This window comes from Phyllobates terribilis, unplaced genomic scaffold (genome assembly GCF_046119375.1).
Source record: "Phyllobates terribilis strain yellow unplaced genomic scaffold, ASM4611937v1 Scaffold_3__8_contigs__length_932513732, whole genome shotgun sequence".
Taxonomy (NCBI): Eukaryota; Metazoa; Chordata; class Amphibia; order Anura; family Dendrobatidae; genus Phyllobates; species Phyllobates terribilis.
This window is the reverse complement of record NW_027362763.1, coordinates 471,360,996-471,373,187: the sequence shown is the minus strand read 5'-3', so window position 1 is coordinate 471,373,187 and position 12,192 is coordinate 471,360,996.

Genomic DNA, 12,192 nt, shown 5'->3' with positions numbered 1-12,192 from the left:
ATTTTCAATGATGCTCAGATCAGGAGACTGTGAGGGCCTTTGTAAAACCTTTAGCTTGCTCCTTTTGAGGTAGTCTATTGTGGATTTTGACGTGTGTTTAGGATCATTATCCAATTGTAGAAACAATCCTCTTTTCAACTTCAGCTTTTTTACATATGGTGTTATTTTGCATCAAGAATTTGTTGAAATTTAATTGAATCCATTCTTCCCTCTACCCGTGAAATGTTCCCCATGCCATTGGCTGCAACACAACCCTAAAAAGTGATTGATTAACCTCCTTGCTTAATGGATGGCGAGATGTTCTTTTCCTGAAATTCTGTGCCCTTTTTCTCCACACATACCTTTGATCATTGTGGCCAAAGAGTTCTATTTTAACCTCATCGGTCCACAGCACTTGTTTCCACAATGCATCAGGCTTGTTTAGATGTTCTTTTGCATACTTCTCACACTGGATTTTACGGTGAGGACACAGGAGAGATTTTCTTCTGATGACTCTTCCATGAAGGCCATAATTGTGCAGGTATCTCTGAACAGTAGAACAATGTACCACAAGTCCAGAGTCTGCTTTATCTTTCTGAAGGTCTTTTTCAGTCAAGCGGGGGTTCTGATTTGCCTCTCTTAACAATCCTACAAGCAGTTCCTGTTAACTGCCATTTCTTATAGATTTCAAACTGAGGAAAGGGCAGCTGCTTTGAGGAACCCATGGCTGCTGTTTTTTGGCGCAAGGTTAGAGGAGGCTGGGTTTTATAAAGCTGGGAAATTTGCATTACCTGTCCTTTCCTAACGATGATAGTGAAGAAGCCATAACGCTAACAGGTTAATTAAGGTCTGAAACCTTGGTCAAAGTTATCTGAGCACACAAATCTTCAAGGGTGCCCAAACTTTAACATCGGCCCATTTTCCTTTTTGTAATTTTTAAAATGTAAAAAATGAAAATTTTTTGTTTTGCCTAAAATACAAAGGAAATGTGTAATATTTAATTTTAGACCTTTTAGAGATAATTAAATTTTCAACTTGCTTAGATGTTGACAATAACAGTAATTTTGTCTGGGGTTTCCCAAACTTTTAGATGCCATTGTAAGATAGAGTTAATGTTTGGGGCTAGCCCACAGTAGTAGAACATTTGTGGCGCCCCTGATGGTTCAGTCGCCACAGAGGTACTGCATCTCACCCAGAGATGTGGTATCTCACCCTCTGGTAAGGAAGGAGTAAAGCTCTGGACCCTAACATCTGCATTCACTACACCACATTTCCGGGGGACAGGGCGAGATTGCTCCTACGGGAGAGCACAGTCCCTGGTCCCTGGCTGGAGTGGGGGGAACCACCTAGAGAGGGGGAACCATGTAGTGGATGGGGTTGAAGAAGTAGATCCTGGGAGCACTTGAAAGGAAGCAGTATAAAATAGAGACACCATCTTAGATCAGTGTTCAGCCAGTCAGAGGAGGAGAAGTGACAGGAGCAGAGGCTCTGTATGAGCTCTGCTCCAGAGGCGGGCCTGGACAGTGAGGCCCAAGTCTGGGAAGAGAAGGAGAGTAGAGAGGAGAGGGAGCAGGAAAGGCTCCAGGAGTAGAAGAGAAGGGATCCTAGGGGTACGGGCAGTGCTGGAGGCCACCCGTATGCCCGAATCTACAAGACAGTGGAAGGATCAAGCCGCAGAGGGGACCGGCCCCTTAACTAGCACGGATACTTTAAGTCCCACTAGCAACCGGAGGTGGCTGTACTTTCAGGGTGCAGCTGCCCACTACCAAAGTTAACAATCGCCGAAAAGGTGGCCACATAGGGCCCAGGGGACTGCAGGTCGCCCGCCAAGACCCGAGGCCACCGGCTTGGGACACTGACTGTGAGGCGCAGGGCAGGAGCATGAGAGCCAGGAAGACGGCTGAGGAAAGCACATAGAAAGGGGTCCTGCTAAGTGCTCTGGAAATACCTGAGGGTGGACTGTACCCCACTCTGAGTAAGCGCAGAACGACGTGGGAAGTTATGATCTGCAGTTATAACCTGGAAAGCAACACTATCTTGTCTCTGTGTTCCTTGCTGCGCCATCCCTCACTGCACTACAACACCCAGCACAACCTGCACAACCACCATCATCCACACACTGCCCTGAAGCTAACTCTTCCTGTAGGGAGTAATAATACCCTTGCTGCAATACCACCAGCTCCAGAGGACTGTTCCGCAGCGGCAGCCCCCTTTAGCCGCATTCCACAGGTGGCGTAGTCGGACTCTTTAATAACACCTAAACATATAAAATTCCCTTGGATTGACAGCCCTGGGTCACGGACCGGGTCACTGCCACTGTGACTACCACCCCCAGCATCTACCGGCCCGGCTCCGGGTACCCCACGGCCCAGGGGGCGCGTCACATTAGTATAATCACATTGCCGCTCAGATAGGTATACAGTATAACTGACAACTAAGCTAATAATTAACATTCATCAGCCTTTCAGTGCTATGACTGGCAATGTGGCTACTCTAATGCTGAATACAGAATAATGAGAGTTGATGACACCTGTTTTAGGGATAAGTGGTGCCTATTAAAAGTGATAAGCAGGACTGCCTTTTAATGCAAGGGACTGACTGCTATGCTGAAATCAATCATTTGAGCTTATAGGCAGCGCCATCTGTCTTTTCTAGTAGGTATCACTTATTCTTACAAAAAGTGTCATCAGCAGCAGGGCCTGGTTTAGACAAAGTGGGGCCCTGGGAAAAAGTTTAATGTGGGGCACTAAATGCTAATATAGGGCACCTTCACACAGAAACATTTAGGTTGCATTTACATGCGCTGAATTCAGGCCATTATAAGAGCGCGATCGGCAATATTCAATCGCTCGGCACTTTTTTACTTGCCTCTTTACACAGCCTGAAGAAGAATGATACGCACAGAATGATCACTAGTAGATTAACCTGTCTCCATACAGTATCATGTTATCAGCAGCATATCTGCACTTTACACCGGGGGTTGTACTGCTGAGAACAATGATTTTTGTTTCGGCATAAACAATCCAATTACCCGATGAATGAGTAGCATTTTGCTCACACGAGGGAGGGCAATTAATGACATATTTACACCTATGAACTCTGAGGTATTTATAAATGTGGATGGTACATACACACAGTATGTGACACATACACTGTATGTTACACACAAGTATACACACAATGCATGTTACACACACATATTTATGTACACATAGCATGCACACATGTTTACACAGCGCACATACATACATACAGAGACATGTATAAACATAGCACATACATACAAAGACATGCTCCATACACAGAGCACATACATATTTACATACAGGCGCATTATGCTTACACAGAGCATATACATACAGAAGCATGCATACACAGAGTACATACATAAAGAGACATGCTGCATATACAGAGAACATACATACAGACAGAGACATGCATACACATCACATTTTATTTATACCAAGTTTAAGAACAAGTGCTGTTCGAAATGCGAATGGTATTCAGCATTATTTCCCATGTTTTCCTTATTCCAGATATAGATTTTTGATTGTTCACACTATCAAGATGGATTTTTTAATATATATATAAAATACATTTTTTTTAATTTTTACATTGTGGTGAGCTGGATCTATTTCTCCTACATATCACATACATACAGAGACATGCATACAAAGAACACATACATACATGCACAGACATTCTGCATACACAGAGCACATACATACACTGTGCATGACAATGCCCAGTCTCATGCTGCACATAACACATCTGCATCTCTGGCTGCTATGGGCATAAAAGGGGACAAACTTATGGTGTGGCACCCATGCTCCCCTGACCTCAACCCCATTGAGAACCTCTGGAGCATCATCAAAAGGAGTGTCTATGATGGCGAGAGGCAGTTCACATCTAAGCAACAGCTCTGGGAGGGTATTCTGTCCTCCTGCAAAACAATTGAAGCAGAAACCATCCAAAACCTGACAAATTCAATGGACAAGAGAGTTCAGAAGCTCCTTTCGAACAAGCGGTCCTATGTGCAAATGTAACATCACCTAGAATAAAGTTTTGAGTTGAAAACTGTTTGATTTCAGTTTGTAATAACCTGCTAATGCTTATAAGTTCAAAAATGACCATTTTTTTGTTCTTTATTAAAATGAAAAGATTGAAAACTCTGCTGTGCATAATAATTTGGAACATGCATTTTGAGTGCAGTTTGAGTTTTTTATTTTTTTAAAAATATACTGTTATCATAGGCAGTTTGTACAAAAACCTTTCAATTGTACTCTAATAGTTATTTGACTGGAAAATTACAATGACTGTAATTCATATAGGTAATTTGGGAAAATCTGAAAAAATATTATTTGCATAATAATTTGGAACACAGTGTATATAGACATTCTGCATACACAAAACACAAACATACAGAGACATGCTTACAAAGAAGACATACATACATACAGAGACATTCTCCATACACAGAGCACATACATATTTACATACATTCAGAGGCATGATGCATACACAGAGCACCTACATACAAAGAGACAGAGCACATACACACATATTCAGAGACATGCTGCATATACAAAGCACACACATACATACAGAGATATGCTGCATACACAGAGTACACATATATACTGTATATACATTACAGACCAAAAGTTTGGACACACCTTCTCATTTATAGATTTTTCTGTATTTTCATGACTATGAAAATTGTACATTCACACTGAAGGCATCAAAACTATGAATTAACACATGTGGAATTATATACTTAACAAAAAAGTGTGAAATATCTGAAAATATGTCTTATATTCTAGGTTCTTCAAAGTAGCCACCTTTGGCTTTGATGACTGCTTTGCACACTCTTGGCATTCTCTTGATTAGCTTCAAGAGGTAGTCACCGGAAATGGTCTTCCAACAATCTTGAAGGAGTTCTCAGAGATGCTTAGCACTTGTTGGCCCTTTTGCCTTCACTCTGCGGTCCAGCTCACCCCAAAACATCTCGATTGGGTTCAGGTCTGGTGACTGTGGAGACCAGGTCATCTGGCGTAGCACCCCATAACTCTCCTTCTTGGTCAAATAGCCCTTACACAGCCTGGAGGTGTGTTAGGGGTCATTGTCCTGTTGAAAAATAAATGATGGTCCAACTAAACGCAAACCGGGTGGAATAGCATGCGGCTGCAAGATGTTGTGGTAGACATGCTGGTTCAGTATGCCTTCAATTTTGAATAAATCCCAAACAGTGTCACCAGCAAAGCACCCCCACACCATCACACCTCCTTCTCCATGCTTCACGGTGGGAACCAGGCATGTAGAGTCCATCCGTTCACTTTTTCTGTGTCGCACAAAGACACGATGGTTGGAACCAAAGATCTCAAATTTGGACTCATCAGACCAAAGCACAGATTTCCACTGATCTAAAGTCCATTCCTTGTGTTCTTTAGCCCAAACAAGTGTCTTCTGCTGGTTGCCTGTCCTTAGCAGTGGTTTCCTAGCAGCTATTTTACCATGAAGTCTCCTCTTAACAGTTGTTGAAGAGATGTGTCTGCTGCTAGAACTCTGTGTGGCATTGACCTGGTCTCTAATCTGAGCAGCTGTTAACCTGCGATTTCTGAGGCTGGTGACTCGGATAAACTTATCCTCAGAAGCAGAGGTGACTCTTGGTCTTCCTTTCCTGGGGCGGTCATCATGTGAGACACTTTCTTTGTAGCGATTGATGGCTTTTGCAACTGCACTTGGGGACACTTTCAAAGTTTTCCCAGTTTTTCAGACTGACTGACCTTCATGTCTTAAAGTAATGATGGCCACTCGTTTTTCTTTACTTAGCTGCTTTTTTTTTTCCATAATACAAATTCTAACAGTCTATTCAGTAGGACTATCAGCTGTGCATCCACCAGACTTCTGCACAACACAACTGATGGTCCCAACCCCATTTATAAGGCAAGAAATCCCACTTATTCAACCTGACAGGGCACACCTGTGAAGTGAAAACCATTTCCGGTGACAACCTCTTGAAACTCATCAAGAGAATGCAAAGAGTGCAAAGTAGTCATCAAAGCAAAAGGTGGCTACTTTGAAGAATCTAGAATATAAGACATATTTTCAGTTGTTTCACACGTTTTTGTTAAGTATATAATTCTATATGTGTTAATTCATAGTTTGATGCTTTCAGTATGAATGTACAATTTTCATAGTCATGAAAATACAGAAAAATCTGTAAATGAGAAGGTGTGTCCAAACTTTTGGTCTGTACTGTAAATTTGTGGCTGAACAGTCAGCGAGTCACTCAAACTGTTTTTTTTATGTAAAAAGACCCAAAAGTGGATAATACAGAGATTTGAACCGTGGAACTGCAAAACCACAGTTCTAATATACTGGTGTATACCAGACTTTTTTAAATAGATATATTTGTGGCTGAACAGTCAGCAAGACACTCAAACTGTTTTTTTTTATGTAAAAAAGACCCAAAAGTGGATAATACAGAAATTTGGACCGTGGAACTGCAAAAACCACAGTTATAGTTATGTGGCGTACACCAAACTCTTTCAAACAGATATATTTGTGTCTGAACAATCAGGGAGACGCTATTACTGTTGTTCTTTACGGAAAAAATACCAAAAGCTGAATGATACAGAGATTTGAACCGTGGAACTGCAAAACCACAGTTCTAATTTACTGGCGTATACCAGACTTTTTTAAATAAATTTATTTGTGGCTGAACAGTGAACGACACACTCAAACTGTCTTTTTTATGTAAAAAAGACCCAAAAGTGGATAATACAGAGATTTGAACCATGGAACTGCAAAAACCACAGTTATAGTTATGTGGCGTACACCAGAATCTTTCAAACAGATATATTTGTGTCTGAACAATCAGGGAGACATTATTTCTGTTTTTCTTTACGGAAAAATTACCAAAAGCTGGATAATTCAGGGATTTGAACCGTGGAACTGCAAAACCACAGTTCTAATTTACTGGCGTATACCAGACTTTTTTAAATAGATATATTTGTGGCTGAACAGTCAGCAAGACACTCAAACTGTTTCTTTTTATGTAAAAAAGACCCAAAAGTGGATAATACAGAGATTTTAACCGAGGAACTGCAAAACCACAGTTATAATTTACAGGCGTATACCAGAATTTTTAAAAAGATATATTTGTGGCTGAACAGTGACCGACACACTCAATCTGTTTTTTTTGTGTAAAAAAAGACCCAAAAGTGGATAATACAGAGATTTGAACCGTGGAACTGCAAAACCACAGTTATAGTTATGTGGCGTACACCAGAATCTTTCAAACAGATTTATTTGTGTCTGAACAATCAGGGAGACACTATTACTGTTTTTCTTTACGGAAAAAATTCCAAAAGCTGAATAATACAGAGATTTGAACCATGGAACTGCAAAACCACAGTTCTAATTTACTGGTGTATACCAGACTTTTTTAAATAGATATATTTGTGGCTGAACAGTCAGAGAGTCACTCAAACTGTATTTTTTATGTAAAAAGACCCAAAAGTGGATAATACCGAGATTTGAACCGTGGAACTGCAAAACCACAGTTTTAATTTACTGGCGTATGCCAGACTTTTTTAAATAGATATATTTGCGGCTGAACAGTGACCGACACTCTCAATCTGTTTTTTTTTGTGTAAAAAAAGACCCAAAAGTGGATAATACAGAGGTTTGAACCGTGGAACTGCAAAACCACAGTTATAGGTATGTGGCGTACACCAGAATCTTTCAAACAGATATATTTGTGTCTGAACAATCAGGGAGACACTATTACTGTTTTTCTTTATGGAAAAAATACCAAAAGCTGGAAAATACAGAGATTTGAACCATGGAACTGCAAAACCACAGTTCTAATTTACTGGCGTATACCAGACTTTTCTAAATAGATATATTTGTGGATGAACAGTCAGCGAGACACTCAAACAGTTTTTTTTATGTAAAAAAAAAAAAAAGTAGATCACACAGAGATTTGAACCGTGGAACTGCAAAACCACAATTCTAATTTCCTGGCATATACCAGACTTTTTTAAGTAGATATAATTGTGGCTCAACAGAGAGCGACACACTCAAATTTTTTTTTATGTAAAAAATACCCAAAAGTGGATAACACAGAGATTTGAACCGTGGAACTGCAAAACCAAAGTTATAGTTATGTGGCGAACACCAGAATTTTCCAAACAGATATTTTTCTGTCTGAACAATCAGGGAGACACTATTACTGTTTTTCTTTACGGAAAAAGTACCAAAAGCTGGATAACACAGAGATTTGAACCATGAAACTGCAAAACCACAGTTCTAATTTACTGGTGTATACCAGACTTTTTTAAATAGATATATTTGTGGCTGAACAGTCAGCAAGACACTCAAACTGTTTCTTTTTATGCAAAAAAGACACAAAAGTGGATAGTATAGAGATTTGAACAGTGGAACTGCATAACCACAGTTATAGTTATGTGGTATAAACCAGAGTCTTTCAAACAGATATATTTGTGTCTGAACAAACAGGGAGACACTATTACTGTTTTTCTTTACGGAAAAAATACCAAAAGCTGAATAATACAGAGATTTCAACCGTGGAACTGCACAACCACAGTTCTAATTTACTGGTGTATACCAGACTTTTTTAAATAGATATATTTGTGGCTGAACAGTCAGCGAGTCACTCAAAATGTTTTTTTTATGTAAAAAGACCCAAAAGTGGATAACACAGAGATTTTAACCGTGGAAATGCAAAACCACAGTTCTAATTTACTGGCGTATACCAGACTTTTTTAAATAGATATATTTGTGGCTGAACAGTGACCGACACACTCAAACTGTCTTTTTTATGTAAAAAAAAAGGCCCAAAAGTGGATAATACAGGGATTTGAACAGTGGAACTGCAAAACCACAGTTATAGTTATGTGGCATACACCAGAATCTTTCAAACAGATATATTTGTGTCTGAACTATCAGGGAGACACCATTACTGTTGTTCTTTATGGGAAAAAATACCAAAACCTGGATAATACAAAGATTTGAACCGTGGAACTGCAAAACCACAGCTCTAATTTACTGGCGTATACCAGACTTTTTTAAATTGATATATTTGTGGCTGAATAGTCAGCGAGACACTCAAACAGTTTTTTATGTAAAAAAGACCCAAAAGTGGATAATACAGAGATTTGAACCGTGGAACTGCAAAACCACAATTCTAATTTCCTGGCATATACCAGACTTTTTTAAGTAGATATAATTGTGGCTCAACAAAGAGCGACACACTCAAATTGTTTTTTTTATGTAAAAAAGACCCAAAAGTGGATAATACAGAGATTTGAACCGTGGAACTGCAAAACCAAAGTTATAGTTATGTGGTGCATACCAGAATTTTTCAAATAGATATATTTCTGTCTGAACAATCAGGGAGACACTATTACTGTTTTTCTTTACGGAAAAAATACCAAAAGCTGGATAACACAGAGATTTGAACCGTGGAACTGCAAAACCACAGTTCTAATTTACTGGTGTATACCAGACTTTTTTAAATAGATATATTTGTGGCTGAACAGTCAGCGAGACACTCAAACTGTTTTTTTTATGTAAAAAAGACCCAAAAGTGGATAATACAGAGATTTCAACCGTGGAACTGCAAAACCGCATTTCTAGTTATGTGGCGTACACCAGAATCTTTCAAACAGATATATTTGTGTCTGAACAATCAGGGAGACACTATTACTGTTTTTCTTTACGGAAAAAATTCCAAAAGCTGGATAATACAGAGATTTGAACCGTGAAACTGCAAAACCACAGTTCTAATTTACTGGCGTATACCAGACTTTTTTAAATAGATATATTTGTGGCTGAACAGTCAGCAAGACAATCAAACTGTTTCTTTTTATGTAATAAAGACTCAAAAGTGGATTATATAGAGATTTGTACCGTGGAACTGCAAAACCACAGTTATAGTTATGTGGCGTACACCAGAATCTTTCAAACAGTTATATTTGTGTCTGAACAAACAGGGAGACACTATTACTGTTTTTAGTTCCGGAAAAAATACCAAAAGCTGAATAATACAGAGATTTGAACCGTGGAACTGCAAAACCACAGTTCTAATTTACTGGTGTATACCAGACTTTTTTAAATAGATATATTTGTGGCTGAACAGTCTGCGAGTCACTCAAACTGTTTTTTTAATGTAAAAAGACCCAAAAGTGGATAATACAGAGATTTGAACCGTGGAACTGCAAAACCACCGTTATAGTTATGTGGCGTACACCAGAATCTTTTAAACAGATATATTTGTGTCTGACCAATCAGGGAGACACTATTACTGTTTTCCATTATGGAAAAAATACCAAAAGCTGGATAATTCAGAGATTTGAACCGTGGAACTGCAAAACCACAGTTCTAATTTACTGGCGTATACCAGACTTTTTTAACTAGATATATTTGTGGCTAAACAGTGAGCGACACACTCAAACTGTTGTTTTTATGTAAAAAAGACCCAAAAGTGGATAATATAGAGATATGAACTGTGGAACTGCAAAACCACAGTTATAGTTATGTGGCGTACACCAGAATCTTTCAAACAGATATATTTGTGTCTGAACAATCAGGGAGACACTACTACTGGTTTTCTTTACAGAAAAAATACCAAAAGCTGAATAATACAGAGATTTGAACCGTGGAACTGCAAAACCAAAGTTATAGTTATGTGGCGCACACCAGAATGTTTCAAACAGATATATTTCTGTCTGAACAATAAGGGAGACACTATTACTGTTTTTCTTTACGGAAAAAATACCAAAAGCTGGATAACACAGAGATTTGAACCGTGGAACTGCAAAACCACAGTTCTAATTTACAGGTGTAAACCAGACTTTTTTAAATAGATATATTTGTGGCTGAACAGTCAGCGAGACACTCAAACTGTTTTTTTTATGTAAAAAAGACCCAAAAGTGGATAATACACAGATTTGAACCGTGGAACTGCAAAACCACATTTCTAGTTATGTGGCGTACACCAGAATCTTTCAAACAGATATATTTGTGTCTGAACAATCAGGGAGACACTATTACTGTTGCTCTTTACGGAAAAAATACCAAAAGCTGGATAATGCAGAGATTTGAACCGTGGAACTGCAAAACCACAGTTCTAATTTACTGGCGTATACCAGACTTTTTTAACTAGATATATTTGTGGCTAGACAGTGAGCGGCACAGTCAAACTGTTTTTTTATGTAAAAAAGACCCAAAAGTGGATAATCCAGAGATTTGAACTGTGGAACTGCAAAACCACAGTTATAGTTATGTGGCATACACCAGAATCTATCAAACAGATTTATTTGTGTCTGAACAATCAGGGAGACACTATTACTGTTTTTCTTTACGGAAAAAATACCAAAAGCTGGATAATTCAGAGATTTGAACCGTGGAACTGCAAAACCACAGTTCTAATTTACTGGCGTATACCAGACTTTTTTAAATAGATATATGTGTGGCTCTACAGTCAGCAAGACACTCAAACTGTTTGTTTTTATGTAAAAAAGACCCAAAAGTGGATAATATAGAGATATGAACCGTTGAACTGCTAAACCACAGTTATAGTTATGTGGCGTACACCAGAATCTTTCAAACAGATATATTTGTGTCTGAACAATCAGGGAGACACTATTACTGGTTTTCTTTACGGAAAAAATACCAAAGGCTGAATAATACAGAGATTTGAACCGTGGAACTGCAAAACCATAGTTCTAATTTACTGGCGTGTACCAGACTATTTAAATAGATATATTTGTGGCTGAACAGTGACCGACACACTCAAACTCTTTTTTTTATGTAAAAAAAGGACCAAAGTGGATAATACAGAGATATGAACCGGGGAACTGCAAAACCACAGTTATAGTTATGTGGCGTACACCAGAATCTTTCAAACAGATATATTTGTGTCTGAACAATCAGGGAGACACTATTACTGTTTTTCTTTACGGAAAAAATACCAAAAGCTGGATAACACAGAGATTTGAACCGTGGAACTGCAAAACCATAGTTCTAATTTACTGGTGTAAACCAGACTTTTTTAAATAGATATATTTGTGGTTGAACAGTCAGCGAGACACTCAAACTGTTTTTTTTATGTAAAAAAGACCCAAAAGTGGATAATACACAGATTTGAACCGTGGAACTGCAAAATCAAATTTCTAGTTATGT